The following is a 21,425-nucleotide window of genomic DNA, read 5'->3' as shown; positions in this document are numbered from 1 at the left end:
GACACAGGGTGTACAATGAACTAGCCACTACCATCCACAGGATGGACACAGGGTGTACAATAAACTAGCCACTACCATCCACAGGATGGACACAGGGTGTACAATAAACTAGCCACTACCATCCACAGGATGGACACAGGGTGTACAATGAACTAGCCACTACCATCCACAGGATGGACACAGGGTGTACAATAAACTAGCCACTACCATCCACAGGATGGACACAGGGTGTACAATAATCAGCCAATAAGACAACAAAATCCTAAACTAAGTAACTTACCAGAAGTACCACAGCTGATAGAATGTGAATGGCGTTGAGACACAGCATCCCAGAGTACAACAGTACTCGTGCAGAGAACAGCTGTGGGAAGCCAGATGGAAAAAGATCGTGAGTACATTTGCTTTTGTGTTTTATTAAAAAACCATAGATTGAAATGCATCCGCAGTTATTTGGATATAAGTCAGAGGAGACAGGGGTGTTGATTCCATTTTCTCATTTACACTGAGTGGGATTAAATATAACGTCGGATTGTGATACGCTGTCATACAACGTGTGGATACATGCCAGGGTCGACATACACCTGTTGGATACATAACGCACATACACATGGATACACAACATATTTGACATACATCAGGACACATACCACACTCAACATATGCTAGGACATATACCACACTTGACATACACCAGGACACATACCACACTTGACATACAGCAGAACACATACCACATTCAATATACACCAAGACACATACCACACTTGACATACACCAGGGCACATACCACACTTGACATACACCAGGGCACATACCACACTTGACATACACCAGGACACATACCACACTTGACATACACCAGGACACATACCACACTTGACATACACCAGGGTACATACCACACTTGACATACACCAGGGCACATACCACACTTGACATACACCAGGGCACATACCACACTTGACATACACCAGGGCACATACCACACTCAACATACACCAGGACACATACCACACTCAACATACACAAGGACACATACCACACTCAACATACACCAGGACACATACCACACTCAACATACACAAGGACACATACCACACTCAACATACACCAGGACACATACCACACTCAACATACACCAGGACACATACCACACTTGACATACACCAGGACACATACCACACTTGACATACAGCAGAACACATACCACACTTGATATACACCAGGACACATACCACACTCAACATACACCAGGACACATACCACACTCAACATACACAAGGACACATACCACGCTCAACATGCACCAAGACACATACCACACTTGACATACACCAGGACACATACCACACTTGACATACACCAGGACACATACCACACTTGACATACAGCAGAACACATACCACACTTGATATACACCAGGACACATACCACACTCAACATGCACCAGGACACATACCACACTCAACATACACCAGGACACATACCACACTTGATATACACCAGGACACATACCACACTTGACATACACCAGGACACATACCACACTTGGCATACACCAGGACACATGCAACACTCAACATAAACCAGGACACATACCACACTTGACATACACCAGGACACATACCACACTTGACATACAGCAGAACACATACCACACTTGATATACACCAGGACACATACCACACTCAACATACACCAGGACACATACCACACTCAACATACACCAGGACACATACCACACTTGACATACAGCAGAACACATACCACACTTGATATACACCAGGACACATACCACACTCAACATACACCAGGACACATACCACACTCAACATACACCAAGACACATACCACACTTGACATACACCAGGACACATACCACACTTGACATACAGCAGAACACATACCACACTTGATATACACCAGGACACATACCACACTCAACATACACCAGGACACATACCACACTCAACATACACCAGGACACATACCACACTTGACATACAGCAGAACACATACCACACTTGATATACACCAGGACACATACCACACTCAACATACACCAGGACACATACCACACTCAACATACACCAGGACACATACCACACTTGATATACACCAGGACACATACCACACTTGACATACACCAGGACACATACCACACTTGGCATACACCAGGACACATGCAACACTCAACATACACCAGGACACATACCACACTTGGCATAAACCAGGGCACATACCACACTTGACATACCCCAGGACACATACCACATTCAGCATACACCGGGACACATACCACACTTAACATACACCAGGACACATACCACAGTCGACATACACCAGGACACATAACACAGTCAGCATACATCAGGAAACATACCACACTTGACATACACCAGGACACATGCCACACTCAACATACACCAGGACACATACCACACTCAACAAACACAAGGATACATACTACACTCAGCATACACCAGGACACATACCACAATCAGCATACACAATGACACATACCACTCAACATACACAAGGACACACACCACACTTGACATACACCAGAACACACACACCACACTTGACATACACCAGGACACATACCACACTTGACATACACCAGGACACATGCCACACATGACATACACCAGGGCACATACCACACTTGACATACACCAGGACACATACCACACTTGACATACACCAGAACACACACACCACACTTGACATACACCAGGACACATACCACACTTGACATACACCAGGACACATGCCACACATGACATACACCAGGGCACATACCACACTTGACATACACCAGGACACATACCACACTTGACATACACCAGGACACATGCCACACATGACATACACCAGGGCACATACCACACTTGACATACACCAGGACACATACCACACTTGACATACACCAGAACACACACACCACACTTGACATACACCAGGACACATGCCACACATGACATACACCAGGACACATACCACACTTGACATACACCAGGACACATACCACACTTGACATACACCAGGGCACATTCCACACTCAGCATACACCAGGACACATACCACACTTGACATACACCACGACACATATCACACTCAGCATACACCAGGACACATACCACACTTGACATACACCGGAACACATACCACAGTCAACATACACCAGGACACATACCACACTTGACATACACCAGGACACATACCACACTCAACATACACCAGGACACATAAAACATTTGACATGCACCAGGACACATACCACACTTGACATACACCCGGACACATGCAACACTCAACATAAACCAGGACACATACCACACTCAACAAACACAAGGATACATACTACACTCAACATACACCAGGACATGTACCACAATCAGCATACACAAGGACACACACCACACTTGACATACACCAGGACACATACCACACTTGACATACATCAGGACACATACCACACTTGACATACACCAGGACACATACCACACTCAACATACACCAGGACACATACCACACTCAACAAACACAAGGATACATACTACACTCAACATACACCAGGACATGTACCACAATCAGCATACACAAGGACACACACCACACTTGACATACACCAGGACACATACCACACTTGACATACATCAGGACACATACCACACTTGACATACACCAGGACACATACCACACTCAACATACACCAGGACACATACCACACTCAACAAACACAAGGATACATACTACACTCAACATACACCAGGACATGTACCACAATCAGCATACACAAGGACACACACCACACTTGACATACACCAGGACACATACCACACTCAGCATACACTAGGACACATACCACACTTGACGTACACCAGGACACATACCACACTTGACATACACCAGGACACATACCACACTTGACATACACCAGGGCACATACCACACTTGACGTACACCAGGACACATATCACGCTCAGCATACACCAGCATACATACCACACTTGACATACACCAGGACACATACCACACTTGACATACACCAGGACACATACCACACTTGATATACACCAGGACACATAACACACTCAGCATACGCCAGGACACGTACCACACTTGACATACACCAGGACACATACCACACTCAACAAACACCAGGATACATACTACACTCAACATACACCACGACACATACCATTCAACATACACAAGGACACACACCACACTTGGCATACACCAGGACACATACCACATTTGACATACACCAGGACACATAACACACTCAGCATACACTAGGACACATACCACACTTGACATACACCAGGACACATAACACACTCAACATACACCAGGACACATAACACACTTGACATACATCAGGACACATAACACACTCAACATACACCAGGACACATACCACATTCAACATACACCAGGACACATAACACACTTGACATACACCAGGACACATACCACACTCAACATACACCAGGACACATACCACACTTGACATACACCAGGACACACACCACACTCAACATACACCAGGACACATAACACACTTGGCATACACCAGGAGGACACATACCACACTTGACATACACCAGGACACATACCACACTTGACATACACCAGGACACATGCCACACTTGACATACACCAGGACACATACGACACTCAGAATACACCAGTACACATACCACACTTGACATACATCAGGACACATACCACCATCAACATACACCAGGACACATACCACACTTGACATACACCAGGGCACATTCCACACTCAGCATACACCATGACACATACCAAACTCAGCATGCACCAGGACACATACCACACTTGACATACACCAGGACGCATACCACACTCATCATACACCAGGACACATACCACACTTGACATACACCAGGATGCATCCCACACTTGACATACACCAGGACACATATCACACTCAACACACACCAGGACACATACTACACTCAGCATTCATCAGGACACATACCACACTCAACTTACACCAGGACTCATACCACACTCAGCATGCACCAGGACACATGCCATTCGACATACACAAGGACAAACACCACACTCAACATACTCAGGGATACATATTACTCTCAAAATACACCAAAAGGAAGCATGCCACACCCATCATTTACCAGGACACATACAACACTCACCATTTACCAGGACACATACCACACTCATCATTTACCAGGACACATACCACACTCATCATTTACCAGGACACATACCACACTTGTAACTTGACTTGTACCTTCACACATATCACACATACCTTCACCTGTACTCCCTGGAACTCAGGCGAGAAAGATACATGATAACATACACTTGGAAAATCCTAGAGGGATTAGTACCAAACTTGCACACGAAAATCACTCCCAATGACAGCAAAAGACTCGGCAGGAGATGCAACATTCCCCCAATGAAAAGCAGGGGTGCCACGAGTACACTGAGAGACAACACAATAAGTGTCAGGGGCCCAAGACTGTGCAACTGCCTCGCAGCATACATAAGGGGGATTACCAATAGACCCCTGGAAGTCTTCGAGGCACTGGACAGGCACCTAAAGTCAGTACCTGATCAGCTGGGCTGTGGTTCGTACGTCGGTTTACGTGCGACTAGCAGTAACAGCCTGGTTGATCAGTACTTGATCCACCAGGAGGCCTGGTCACAGACCGGGTCAAGGGGGCGTTGACCCCCAAAACCCTCTCCAGGTATACTCTAGGTATACGTACACCAGGATGCATACTACACCCAGCACACACCAGGATACATAGCACACTCAACATACACCAGGAGGACACATACTACACTCAGCACACACCAGGACACATACTACACTCAACATACACCAGGAGGACACATACTACACTCAACATACACCAGGAGGACACATACTACACTCAACATACACCAGGAGGACACATACTACACTCAGCACACACCAGGACACATACTACACTCAACATACACCAGGAGGACACATACTACACTCAACATACACCAGGAGGACACATACTACACTCAACATACACCAGGACACATACTACGCTCAACATACACCAGGAAGACACATACTACACTCAACATACACCAGGAGGACACATACTACACTCAACATACATCAGGAAGACACATACTACACTCAACATACACCAGGAGGACACATACTACACTCAACATACACCAGGAGGACACATACTACACTCAACATACACCAGGAGGACACATACTACACTCATCATACACCAGGACACATACTACACTCAACATACACCAGGAGGACACATACTACACTCAACATACACCAGGAGGACACATACTACACTCAACATACACCAGGAGGACACATACTACACTCAACATACACCAGGAGGACACATACTACACTCAACATACATCAGGAAGACACATACTACACTCAACATACACCAGGAGGACACATACTACACTCAACATACACCAGGAGGACACATACTACACTCAACATACACCAGGAGGACACATACTACACTCATCATACACCAGGAGGACACATACTACACTCAACATACACCAGGAGGACACATACTACACTCAACATACACCAGGAGGACACATACTACACTCAACATACACCAGGAAGACACATACTACACTCAACATACACCAGGAGGACACATACTACACTCAACATACACCAGGAAGACACATACTACACTCAACATACACCAGGAAGACACATACTACACTCAACATACACCAGGAGGACACATACTACACTCAACATACACCAGGAAGACACATACTACACTCAACATACACCAGGAAGACACATACTACACTCAACATACACCAGGAAGACACATACTACACTCAACATACATCAGGACACATACTACACTCAACATACACCAGGAGGACACATACTACACTCAACATACACCAGGAAGACACATACTACACTCAACATACACCAGGAGGACACATACTACACTCAACATACACCAGGAAGACACATACTACACTCAACATACATCAGGACACATACTACACTCAACATACATCAGGAAGACACATACTACACTCAACATACACCAGGAGGACACATACTACCCTCAACATACACCAGGAGGACACATACTACACTCAACATACACCAGGAGGACACATACTACACTCAACATACATCAGGAAGACACATACTACACTCAACATACACCAGGAAGACACATACTACACTCAACATACATCAGGACACATACTACACTCAACATACACCAGGAGGACACATACTACCCTCAACATACACCAGGAGGACACATACTACACTCAACATACACCAGGAGGACACATACTACCCTCAACATACACCAGGAGGACACATACTACACTCAACATACACCAGGAGGACACATACTACCCTCAACATACACCAGGAGGACACATACTACACTCAACATACATCAGGAAGACACATACTACACTCAACATACACCAGGAGGACACATACTACACTCAACATACACCAGGAAGACACATACTACACTCAACATACACCAGGAGGACACATACTACACTCAACATACACCAGGAGGACACATACTACACTCAACATACACCAGGAGGACACATACTACACTCAACATACACCAGGAGGACACATACTACCCTCAACATACACCAGGAGGATACATACTACACTCAACATACACCAGGAAGACACATACTACACTCAACATACACCAGGAAGACACATACTACACTCAACATACACCAGGAAGACACATACTACACTCAACATACACCAGGAGGACACATACTACACTCAACATACACCAGGAAGACACATACTACACTCAACATACACCAGGAAGACACATACTACACTCAACATACACCAGGAAGACACATACTACACTCAACATACATCATGACACATACTACACTCAACATACACCAGGAGGACACATACTACACTCAACATACACCAGGAAGACACATACTACACTCAACATACACCAGGAGGACACATACTACACTCAACATACACCAGGAAGACACATACTACACTCAACATACATCAGGACACATACTACACTCAACATACATCAGGAAGACACATACTACACTCAACATACACCAGGAGGACACATACTACCCTCAACATACACCAGGAGGACACATACTACACTCAACATACATCAGGAAGACACATACTACACTCAACATACACCAGGAGGACACATACTACCCTCAACATACACCAGGAGGACACATACTACCCTCAACATACACCAGGAGGACACATACTACCCTCAACATACACCAGGAGGACACATACTACACTCAACATACACCAGGAGGACACATACTACCCTCAACATACACCAGGAGGACACATACTACACTCAACATACACCAGGAGGACACATACTACACTCATCATACACCAGGAGGACACATACTACTCAACATACACCAGGAGGACACATACTACACTCAACATACACCAGGAGGACACATACTACACTCAACATACACCAGGAGGACACATACTACACTCAACATACACCAGGAGGACACATACTACACTCAACATACACCAGGAGGACACATACTACACTCAACATACACCAGGAGGACACATACTACTCAACATACTACACTCAACATACACCAGGAGGACACATACTACACTCAACATACACCAGGAGGACACATACTACACTCAACATACACCAGGAGGACACATACTACACTCATCATACACCAGGAGGACACATACTACACTCAACATACACCAGGAGGACACATACTACACTCATCATACACCAGGACACATACTACGCTCAACATACACCAGGAAGACACATACTACACTCAACATACACCAGGAGGACACATACTACACTCAACATACACCAGGAGGACACATACTACACTCAACATACACCAGGAGGACACATACTACACTCAACATACACCAGGAGGACACATACTACACTCAACATACACCAGGAGGACACATACTACACTCATCATACACCAGGAGGACACATACTACTCAACATACACCAGGAGGACACATACTACACTCAACATACACCAGGAGGACACATACTACACTCAACATACACCAGGAGGACACATACTACACTCAATGTGGCATGCAAAGAGTACGTAACCTTTATTCGGCGCATGGACACACCCTCATTTACAGGCTATCTCCCCCAACCAGCGAACCAGGTTGCTAAGAGTTGATGATGGGGCCCCGTCGTTCAACTAGTGACCAGGTTCTAGCCAATAAGAAGGTGGGATTGACAATCGCAGAGGTTATGTGGGTACCACTCTCCTGTCTGCCCTTGTCATTCTCATTCTAGAGCTGGTTGAAGCACGGTCTGCTATCTTGTGGCTTCTATTTCTGCCTTGCTTACCGTGACGTGCACTATACTTATTACTGTACATAGTGTACATATTGCTGTTCTAAATTGGTGAAGGATAATATAAGTCTAAACTTTTTCTGCTGTGTTTCTTTTGCTCCCATTACACCCGGGATAACAGGCCTTTGAAATCCTAGGTTGTAATACTCAACATACACCAGGAGGACACATACTACACTCATCATACACCAGGACACATACTACGCTCAACATACACCAGGAAGACACATACTACACTCAACATACACCAGGAGGACACATACTACACTCAACATACACCAGGAGGACACATACTACACTCAACATACACCAGGAGGACACATACTACACTCAACATACACCAGGAGGACACATACTACACTCAACATACACCAGGAGGACACATACTACACTCATCATACACCAGGAGGACACATACTACTCAACATACACCAGGAGGACACATACTACACTCAACATACACCAGGAGGACACATACTGCTCAATATACACCAGGAGGACACATACTACACTCAACGTACACCAGGAGGACACATACTGCTCAATATACACCAGGAGGATATATACTACACTCAACATACACCAGGAGGACACATACTACACTCAACATACACCAGGAGGACACATACTACACTCAACATACACCAGGAGGACACATACTACACTCAACATACACCAGGACACATACTACACTCAACATACACCAGGACACATACTACACTCAACATACACCAGGACACATACTACACTCAACATACACCAGGACACATACTACACTCAACATACACCAGGACACATACTACACTCAACATACACCAGGACACATACTACACTCAACATACACCAGGACACATACTACACTCAACATACACCAGGACACATACTACACTCAACATACACCAGGAGGACACATACTACACTCAACATACACCAGGACACATACTACACTCAACATACACCAGGAGGACACATACTACACTCAACATACACCAGGAAGACACATACATACACCCCTCTCGTTTACTACCACCTCAGACACAACACCCACAATATGTATCACATAACACATAACACATAACACATAAATGACCAAATTATTTTACGAAAAAAAACACAGAATTCTGAAAATCATACAGACAATTAGGCCGCACTGAAAAATTATACACCCGACATACACAGGTATGTCCCTTATACACTTCATACACAGCTCCCACCATGTTTGGACGATATGCAACACAGAAATAACAGTAATTTAAGAACATTCCTCATAAGGTCTATCCACCTCACGCCAGACACACCTGGTGTCGTAAATGTGGAGTGGTAAGCCAGTGGAAGGCCTCGGTCAGATGACCAAAAGCTCCAGTGGCGGGTCAACGTGTGACTGAGACCCACGTTAGGAAACACTAGTCCTGTTTCCTGACCAATCTAACCTAACCTAGTAACTAGTCATTCTCCGGGTCACCATATGACTAAGACCTGCGTCAGGAAACACTAGTCCTGTTTCCTGACCAGACTCGCCTGACCTACCCTGGTGTCGTTGTAAACTTTTGCATCTCTCGCAGTTTACGTAAGTATATAAGGGAACTGACCGACTCTTGAGCTCCTGGACGTCACTGAAAATCGTTTTTTACGGTAATTATTTGTAATAATGTTGGTAGAATTACACAAGTGTAACTTATGTGACGTTTTATTGTGCCAACGTCTCGCTTGACAAAGTTCCTGGAGAGTGAAACGTTGCTACAGTTAAATGTTACATTAGTTGCACTTGTGTCCTTTTACCTAACAGAAATTGTCTGAACATAAGAACATAAGAATGGAGTAACACTGCAGAAGGCCTACTGTGAATTGTGAAGACCGGATGAAGCCACTGTGTGGCGAAACGATTCCTCAAACATACCTAAGTGTTGCACATGTCTAATTTATCAACTTGTCGGTTCTCTGAACCATTTATCTACATTACTGTCAGACACAGCAACATCTCGGGATCTTGATACAGGGAATTCTTCACCTGCCTGACCTATAAACCTGACCAACTTCCTCCTGTGGATCTGGCCACTGTGGAATCGCCTACGACTGCTTCACCTCATCTGTTTGCATATGCTGTGTTCTTTTTGAGATTTATGGACTGATTACATTGACTCCACGTTTAGGGACTGATTACCTCAAACTTCTTCTGAGCTTCAACATTCTTCTTTGTATAGGACTGATGAAGCCATAATCCTCAAGTCTACATTATTTAGTTTATTAGCGTTAGGGTTATGGGCATTCCCGAGCTTCAGAACTTTGCATTTGTCTACAGTGAACTGCATCTGCCACTTTTCTGACCACGAACTGAATCTATTATCCTGCCTATCTTCGTGTTATCAGCGAATTTGCTTATCACTAGTTATTCCCTCGTCAAGGTCATTGATTTAGATTATAAACAACAATGGGCCTGAAACTGATCCCTGTGGAACGCCACTTGTTACAGATCCCCACTCAGATTTTACCCCATTTATGCACACTTTCTGCTTCCTATTGGTTAGTATTGTCCTTATTAGTCCCACGTTGTCTGCAAACAGGGACACCTCTGACTCTATACATTCTGTTACGTCATTCACGTATGCAAGAAACAGCACCGGCCCTAGGATTGATCCTTGTGGAACCCCACATGACACATACATCCATTCCGACACCTCGTTACGTACCATCACTCGTTGTTTTCTTTCCGTCAGGTATTTCCTGATCCATTGCAGAGTTTTTTCCTGTGATTTCTGTACCAGTCTGTAACAGTCTCTTTTGCAGTACTGTGTCAAAGGCCTTCTTACAGTCCAAAAAAAAAATGCAAACTACCCATCCCTCTCTCTCCTGTCTCACTTCTGTTACATTGTCGTAGAACTAAAGTTGGTCTTTGATGCAGGATTTCAGTCCCCTGAAACCGTGCTGGTTGTCATGTATAAGCTCATTACTTTCTAGGTGCTCCACCAATCTCCTGATAATATGATAATCATGTCAGTGCCATTAGTCTGTAATTTAATGCTGCCTGTCCGTCTTCTTTCTTAATAAAAGGACTACATTTGCTGTCTTACACACACAAAGCAGTTGCCCTGTTTCGGTAGATTTGTAGAAGATTGTTGTTAGTGGCACACACAGTGCCTCTGCTCAATCTCTCAGGATCCACGGAAAGATGTTAACTGGTCCCACCGACTTTGAGGTATCTAGTTCCCCTAGAAGTTTCTTCACCTACTCCTCGGTTGTCTTCAGTGTATCCAACACTTGTTAGTGTTCTCTACTACCTCGGTTTGCTGGAAGCCTCTCTATCTATCACTGTGAATACTTTCCTATATCTCATGTTGAACTCTTCACATACTTCTCGGTCGTTCCCAGTGAGCTCCCCTCCTTCCTTCCTCAGCCTGAATATCTGGTTCTTGACTGTTGTTTCCCTCCTGATGTGGCTGAATAACAACTTTGAGGCAGATTTGGATTTCGATGATATATCATTCTCGTATTACCGCTGGACCTCTATCATTATTCCTGCTTGTAGTACTTACTATCTGTCAAAGTCACTTGTAGACAGACACTTTGCTTGTTATGTGTGTGGTGTGATTGTTGATGTGGTGTGTGTTGTGTACTCACCTAGTTGTGGTTGCAGGAGTCGAATCACAGCTCTTGGTCCCCGCCTCTTCAACTGGCCGCTACCCAGTCACTCTTCCCGCTCCGTGAGCTTTATCATACCTCTTCTTAAAGCTATGTATGGATCTTCCCTCCACTACATCACTACCCAGGCTATTCCACTTCCTGACAACTCTGTGACTGAAGAAATACTTCCTAACATCCCTGTAGTTCATCTGAGTCTTCAGCTTCCAACTGTGTCCCCTTGTTACTGTGTCTCATCTCTGGAACATCCTGTCTCTGTCCACCTTGTCTATACCTCGCAGTATTTTATGTCGTTATCATGTACTCCTGTCTCTCCTGTCCTCCAGTGTCATCTGGTCGAGTTCTCTTAACCTCTCCTCGTAGGACACGCCCCTTAGTTCCGGGACTAGTCTCGTTGCAAACCTTTGCACTTTCTCTAGTTTCCTGACGTGCTTGGCCAGGCGAAGGTTCCAAACTGGAGCTGCATACTCCAGTATGGGCCTGACGTACACGGTGTACAGGGTCCGGAACGACTTCTTGCTGAGAGGCTGGAATGCCTCTCAGGTTCGCTAGTCGCCCATATGCCGCAGCAGTTATTTGGTTGATGTGCGCCTCAGGAGATATGCTTGGTATTATACATACTCCAAAATCCTTTTCCTTGAGTGAGACTTGTAGTCTCTGGCCCCAAGACTGTACTCCGTCTGGGGTCTTCTTTGCCCTTCCCCAGTCTTCATGACCTTGTACTTGGCGGGTTGAACTCCAGGAGCCAGTTGCTGGACCAGGCCTGCACCCTGTCCAGATCCCTTTGTAGTCTTGCCTGCTCCTCCTCCGATTGAATTCTCCTCATTAATCTCATATCGTCTGCAAACAGGGACGCTTAATCTATTCTTTCCCTTATGTCATTCACATATACCAGAAACGGCACAGGTCCTAGGACTGACCCCTGTGGAACAACGCTCGTCACAGGCGCCCACTCTGACACCTCTTCACGTACCATGACTCGCTGTTGCCTTCCCTGATCTATTGCAGTGCCTTCCCTATCATCCCTGCCTGGTCCTCCAGCTTATGTGTGGAACTGTCAAACGCCTTTTTACAGTCCAAGAAAACGCAATCTACCCACCCCTCTCTCTCTTGTCTTAATGCCACTACCCTTTCGTAGAACACTAATAGGTTTGTGACACAGGATTTCCCGACCCTGACACCGTGCTGGCTGTCGTTGATAAGCTCATTCCTTTCTAGGTGCTCCACCACTCTTCTCCTGATAATCTTCTCCATGACTTTGCATACTATACATGTCAGTGACACTGGTCTGTAGTTTAATGCTTCATGTCTGTCTCCTTTTTTAAAAACTGGGACTACATTTGCTGTCTTCCATACCTTAGGTAGTCGCCCTGTTTCTATAGATGTTGTGTGTGTGTGTGTGTGTGTGTGTGTGTGTGTGTGTGTGTGTGTGTGTGTGTGTGTGTGTGTGTGTGTGTGTGTGTGTGTGCATGTGTGAAGGCCCCAGTGGTGTAAGCACCATGGATACAATAACACCACAAAGCACCAGACTTACACCTGGGTCAGCAAGACTCATTATTCAACCAATCCACCATCGGCTTATAAATAACTCGATACACACAGTGTGTGCCGCCTTCAGTGACCGACTACTGGGAAGATCCTCTATAAATAAACAGGCTCTCACGACCGTAATGTCGCAGATCTGAGTTTCTGTGGCTCTTGAGAAAATCACATGACTTGTACCCAGTGTACCCAAACTATGCCTTGACGAGTGCCCTCACACTGCTCTTGTGAAGGCTCTTAGGATCCTTGAAGTGACAAGGGCACACACACGCACACAGTCAATCCTACACACACGCACATGACATAAAATACACACGCACATATACACAGTCTATGTCACGGATCATTTTTACTTATTCTTCTGTTGGTTTCTGTTGGCCTTCTGTTGGTCTCTGTCTGCCAGATTGGGCTTCAACAAGCAGCAAACATAGATTAATGGTTTATTACTAGCAATAAGTGGTGGTCTCTGTGGGTATCAGCCTGACAGAGCATGTCACAAGTACCTCCTAGGAAGAACTCAGTTACATCAGTGAACACAGATCTGAGTTCTGGAGGTGGCAAGTGCGCTACCGACCTCCTCTAAATCAACTGAGAACAGTGCGTTACTGTATGTCATTATTATATCATAATCTATGTCTTTCAGGAAACACTGCAAGGGAGCAAGTAATGGTAAATCATTTTTTTTTCTTTAGGTCACTCTACCTTCGTGAAAAAGTTTGAGAATCATGTCCTGGTAGCAGTGTAGCACAGCTATGAAGGAAATACTTGGATATATCCAGCAGAGATTCAGGGAAATGAATCAGTTAGTAACCAACCTGATGGAGTAATGTGATACCATGGAGAGGTTGACTGCATTTTCCTAGACTGCCAGAACGTCAGGGATAAACTGCACCTCCAACATACCATACACAGACGTAAAACTATCATTCACACTGCCACTGCCACCATACAAAGACAAGAGTAATATACACACTGCCCCATCGATCAGTATATACAGAGCAATGCTCACACTGCCCGTCACCATACACACAGACATAACTAATGCAAGACTCCTTATAACTTCTTCCCGTATTTTATGAGTTCTTCCATTTCCCCACTTTCGTTATAAATAAATAACTTGGGTATATATATATATATATATATATATATATATATATATATATATATATATATATATATATATATATATATATATATATATATACATACATACACACATATACCCAAGAATATAGATATATTCTTACCACCCTCAAGGCCACATAGTCTATGGACTCAAATTAAGTTGCAAAAAAAATATCTTTGAATAAAGAGAAGGGCTGATGATGGGATAAGAATAGATCTACAGTTAAAGCTCCTGGGCCCGAGGGAAGGATATATATTATAACCACTGGCTGGTGTAATGTTTCCAAAATAAAGATACCCAGTTGTTTCACAAGTGTATCATGAACCAGTGGTGTTCTGTTACACTGACGTCATGAACCAGTGGTGTTCTGTTACACTGACGTCATGAACCAGTGGTGTTCTGTTACACTGACGTCATGAACCAGTGGTGTTCTGTTACACTGACGTCATGAACCAGTGGTGTTCTGTTACACTGACGTCATGAACCAGTGGTGTTCTGTTACACTGACGTCATGAACCAGTGGTGTTCTGTTACACTGACGTCATGAACCAGTGGTGTTCTGTTACACTGACGTCATGAACCAGTGGTGTTCTGTTACACTGACGTCATGAACCAGTGGTGTTCTGTTACACTGACGTCATGAACCAGTGGTGTTCTGTTACACTGACGTCATGAACCAGTGGTGTTCTGTTACACTGACGTCATGAACCAGTGGTGTTCTGTTACACTGACGTCATGAACCAGTGGTGTTCTGTTACACTGACGTCATGAACCAGTGGTGTTCTGTTACACTGACGTCATGAACCAGTGGTGTTCTGTTACACTGACGTCATGAACCAGTGGTGTTCTGTTACACTGACGTCATGAACCAGTGGTGTTCTGTTACACTGACGTCATGAACCAGTGGTGTTCTGTTACACTGACGTCATGAACCAGTGGTGTTCTGTTACACTGACGTCATGAACCAGTGGTGTTCTGTTACACTGACGTCATGAACCAGTGGTGTTCTGTTACACTGACGTCATGAACCAGTGGTGTTCTGTTACACTGACGTCATGAACCAGTGGTGTTCTGTTACACTGACGTCATGAACCAGTGGTGTTCTGTTACACTGACGTCATGAACCAGTGGTGTTCTGTTACACTGACGTCATGAACCAGTGGTGTTCTGTTACACTGACGTCATGAACCAGTGGTGTTCTGTTACACTGACGTCATGAACCAGTGGTGTTCTGTTACACTGACGTCATGAACCAGTGGTGTTCTGTTACACTGACGTCATGAACCAGTGGTGTTCTGTTACACTGACGTCATGAACCAGTGGTGTTCTGTTACACTGACGTCATGAACCAGTGGGTTCTGTTACACTGACGTCATGAACCATGGTGTTCTGACACTGACGTCATGAACCAGTGGTGTTCTGTTACACTGACGTCATGAACCAGTGGTGTTCTGTTACACTGACGTCATGAACCAGTGGTGTTCTGTTACACTGACGTCATGAACCAGTGGTGTTCTGTTACACTGACGTCATGAACCAGTGGTGTTCTGTTACACTGACGTCATGAACCAGTGGTGTTCTGTTACACTGACGTCATGAACCAGTGGTGTTCTGTTACACTGACGTCATGAACCAGTGGTGTTCTGTTACACTGACGTCATGAACCAGTGGTGTTCTGTTACACTGACGTCATGAACCAGTGGTGTTCTGTTACACTGACGTCATGAACCAGTGGTGTTCTGTTACACTGACGTCATGAACCAGTGGTGTTCTGTTACACTGACGTCATGAACCAGTGGTGTTCTGTTACACTGACGTCATGAACCAGTGGTGTTCTGTTACACTGACGTCATGAACCAGTGGTGTTCTGTTACACTGACGTCATGAACCAGTGGTGTTCTGTTACACTGACGTCATGAACCAGTGGTGTTCTGTTACACTGACGTCATGAACCAGTGGTGTTCTGTTACACTGACGTCATGAACCAGTGGTGTTCTGTTACACTGACGTCATGAACCAGTGGTGTTCTGTTACACTTGACGTCATGAACCAGTGGTGTTCTGTTACACTGACGTCATGAACCAGTGGTGTTCTGTTACACTGACGTCATGAACCAGTGGGTTCTGTTACACTGACGTCATGAACCATGGTGTTCTGTTTACACTGACGTCATGAACCAGTGGTGTTCTGTTACACTGACGTCATGAACCAGTGGTGTTCTGTTACACTGACGTCATGAACCAGTGGTGTTCTGTTACACTGACGTCATGAACCAGTGGTGTTCTGTTACACTGACGTCATGAACCAGTGGTGTTCTGTTACACTGACGTCATGAACCAGTGGTGTTCTGTTACACTGACGTCATGAACCAGTGGTGTTCTGTTACACTGACGTCATGAACCAGTGGTGTTCTGTTACAACTGACGTCATGAACCAGTGGTGTTCTGTTACACTGACGTCATGAACCAGTGGTGTTCTGTTACACTGACGTCATGAACCAGTGGTGTTCTGTTACACTGACGTCATGAACCAAGTGGTGTTCTGTTACACTGACGTCATGAACCAGTGGTGTTCTGTTACACTGACGTCATGAACCAGTGGTGTTCTGTTACACTGACGTCATGAACCAGTGGTGTTCTGTTACACTGACGTCATGAACCAGTGGTGTTCTGTTACACTGACGTCATGAACCAGTGGTGTTCTGTTACACTGACGTCATGAACCAGTGGTGTTCTGTACACTGACGTCATGAACCAGTGGTGTTCTGTTACACTGACGTCATGAACCAGTGGTGTTCTGTTACACTGACGTCATGAACCAGTGGTGTTCTGTTACACTGACGTCATGAACCAGTGGTGTTCTGTTACACTGACGTCATGAGCCAGTGGTGGTCTGTTACACTGACGTCATGAACCAGTGGTGTTCTGTTACACTGACGTCATGAACCAGTGGTGTTCTGTTACACTGACGTCATGAACCAGTGGTGTTCTGTTACACTGACGTCATGAACCAGTGGTGTTCTGTTACACTGACGTCATGAACCAGTGGTGTTCTGTTACACTGACGTCATGAACCAGTGGTGTTCTGTTACACTGACGTCAGCGAACCAGTGGTGTTCTGTTACACTGACGTCATGAACCAGTGGTGTTCTGTTACACTGACGTCATGAACCAGTGGTGTTCTGTTCACTGACGTCATGAACCAGTGGTGTTCTGTTACACTGACGTCGGAACCAGTGGTGTTCTGTTACACTGACGTCATGAACCAGTGGTGTTCTGTTACACTGACGTCATGAACCAGTGGTGTTCTGTTACACTGACGTCATGAACCAGTGGTGTTCTGTTACACTGACGTCATGAACCAGTGGTGTTCTGTTACACTGACGTCATGAACCAGTGGTGTTCTGTTACACTGACGTCATGAACCAGTGGTGTTCTGTTACACTGACGTCATGAACCAGTGGTGTTCTGTTACACTGACGTCATGAACCAGTGGTGTTCTGTTACACTGACGTCATGAACCAGTGGTGTTCTGTTACACTGACGTCGAGAACCAGGGGTTTTCAAGCTCTGGTTACACTGACGTCATGAACCAGTGGTGTTCTGTTACACTGACGTCGCGAACCAGTGGTGTTCTGTTACACTGACGCAGAACCAGTGGTGTTCTGTTACACTGACGTCATGAACCAGTGGTGTTCTGTTACACTGACGTCATGAACCGTGGTGTTCGTTACCACGTGAACCGTGGTGTTCTGTTACACTGACGTCATGAACCAGTGGTGTTCTGTTACACTGACGTCATGAACCAGTGGTGTTCTGTTACACAGACGTCGCGAACCAGTGGTGTTCTGTTACACTGACGTCATGAACCAGTGGTGTTCTGTTACACTGACGTCAGAACCAGTGGTGTTCTGTTACACTGACGTCGGAACCAGTGGTGTTCTGTTACACTGACGTCGAACCAGTGGTGTTCGTTACACTGACGTCATGAAACCAGTGGTGTTCTGTACACTGACGTCGCAGAACCAGTGGTGTTCTGTTACACTGACGTCATGAACCAGTGGTGTTCTGTTACACTGACGTCATGAACCAGTGGTGTTCTGTTACACTGACGTCATGAACCAGTGGTGTTCTGTTACACTGACGTCATGAACCAGTGGTGTTCTGTTACACTGACGTCATAAACCAGTGGTATTCTGTTACACTGACGTCATGAACCAGTGGTGTTCTGTTACACTGACGTCATGAACCAGTGGTGTTCTGTTACACTGACGTCATGAACCAGTGGTGTTCATTTACACTGACGTCATGAACCAGTGGTGTTCTGTTACACTGACGTCATGAACCAGTGGTGTTCTGTTACACTGACGTCATGAACCAGTGGTATTCTGTTACACTGACGTCATGAACCAGTGGTGTTCTGTTACACTGACGTCATGAACCAGTGGTGTTCTGTTACACTGACGTCATGAACCAGTGGTGTTCTGTTACACTGACGTCATAAACCAGTGGTGTTCTGTTACACTGACGTCATGAACCAGTGGTGTTCTGTTACACTGACGTCATGAACCAGTGGTGTTCTGTTACACTGACTTCATGAACCAGTGGTGTTCTGTTACACTGACTTCATGAACCAGTGGTGTTCTGTTACACTGACGTCATAAACCAGTGGTGTTCTGTTACACTGACGTCATGAACCAGTGGTGTTCTGTTACACTGACGTCATGAACCAGTGGTGTTCTGTTACACTGACGTCATAAACCAGTGGTGTTCTGTTACACTGACTTCATGAACCAGTGGTGTTCTGTTACACTGACGTCATAAACCAGTGGTGTTCTGTTACACTGACGTCATGGACCAGTGGTGTTCTGTTACACTGACGTCATGAACCAGTGGTGTTCTGTTACACTGACGTCATGAACCAGTGGTGTTCTGTTAAACTGACGTCATGAACCAGTGGTGTTCTGTTACACTGACGTCATGAACCAGTGGTGTTCTGTTAAACTGACGTCATGAACCAGTGGTGTTCTGTTACACTGACGTCATGAACCAGTGGTGTTCTGTTAAACTGACGTCATGAACCAGTGGTGTTCTGTTAAACTGACGTCGTGAACCAGTGGTGTTTGTTACACTGACGTCATGAACCAGTGGTGTTCTGTTAGACTGACGTCATGAACCAGTGGTGTTCTGTTACACTGACGTCATGAACCAGTGGTGTTCTGTTACACTGACGTCGCGAACCAGTGGTGTTCTGTTAAACTGACGTCATGAACCAGCGTGTTCTGTTACACTGACGTCATGAACCAGTGGTGTTCTGTTAGACTGACGTCATGAACCAGTGGTGTTCTGTTACACTGACGTCATGAACCAGTGGTGTTCTGTTAGACTGACGTCATGAACCAGTGGTGTTCTGTTAGACTGACGTCATGAACCAGTGGTGTTCTGTTACACTGACGTCATGAACCAGTGGTGTTCTGTTACACTGACGTCATGAACCAGTGGTGTTCTGTTACACTGACGTCATGAACCAGTGGTGTTCTGTTACACTGACGTCATGAACCAGTGGTGTTCTGTTACACTGACGTCATGAACCAGTGGTGTTCTGTTACACTGACGTCATGAACCAGTGGTGTTCTGTTAAACTGACGTCATGAACCA

The 21,425-nt window shown here is 45.2% G+C and overlaps 1 long non-coding RNA gene across 1 annotated transcript in view; it reads right to left on the bottom strand.

Moving 5' to 3' along the window:
* Positions 1-278: 278 nt before the first annotated feature.
* Positions 279-21,425, bottom strand: part of LOC138855279 (uncharacterized) — a 50,952-nt gene continuing 29,805 nt past the window's right edge. Inside the window, exon 3 of the long non-coding RNA XR_011394484.1 lies at positions 279-361. This is a non-coding gene — a long non-coding RNA (uncharacterized lncRNA). The remainder of the gene's footprint in view (positions 362-21,425) is intronic.

This window comes from Cherax quadricarinatus, chromosome 88 (genome assembly GCF_038502225.1).
Source record: "Cherax quadricarinatus isolate ZL_2023a chromosome 88, ASM3850222v1, whole genome shotgun sequence".
NCBI lineage: Eukaryota > Metazoa > Arthropoda > Malacostraca > Decapoda > Parastacidae > Cherax > Cherax quadricarinatus.
This window is presented reverse-complemented; position numbering and strand designations above follow the sequence as displayed.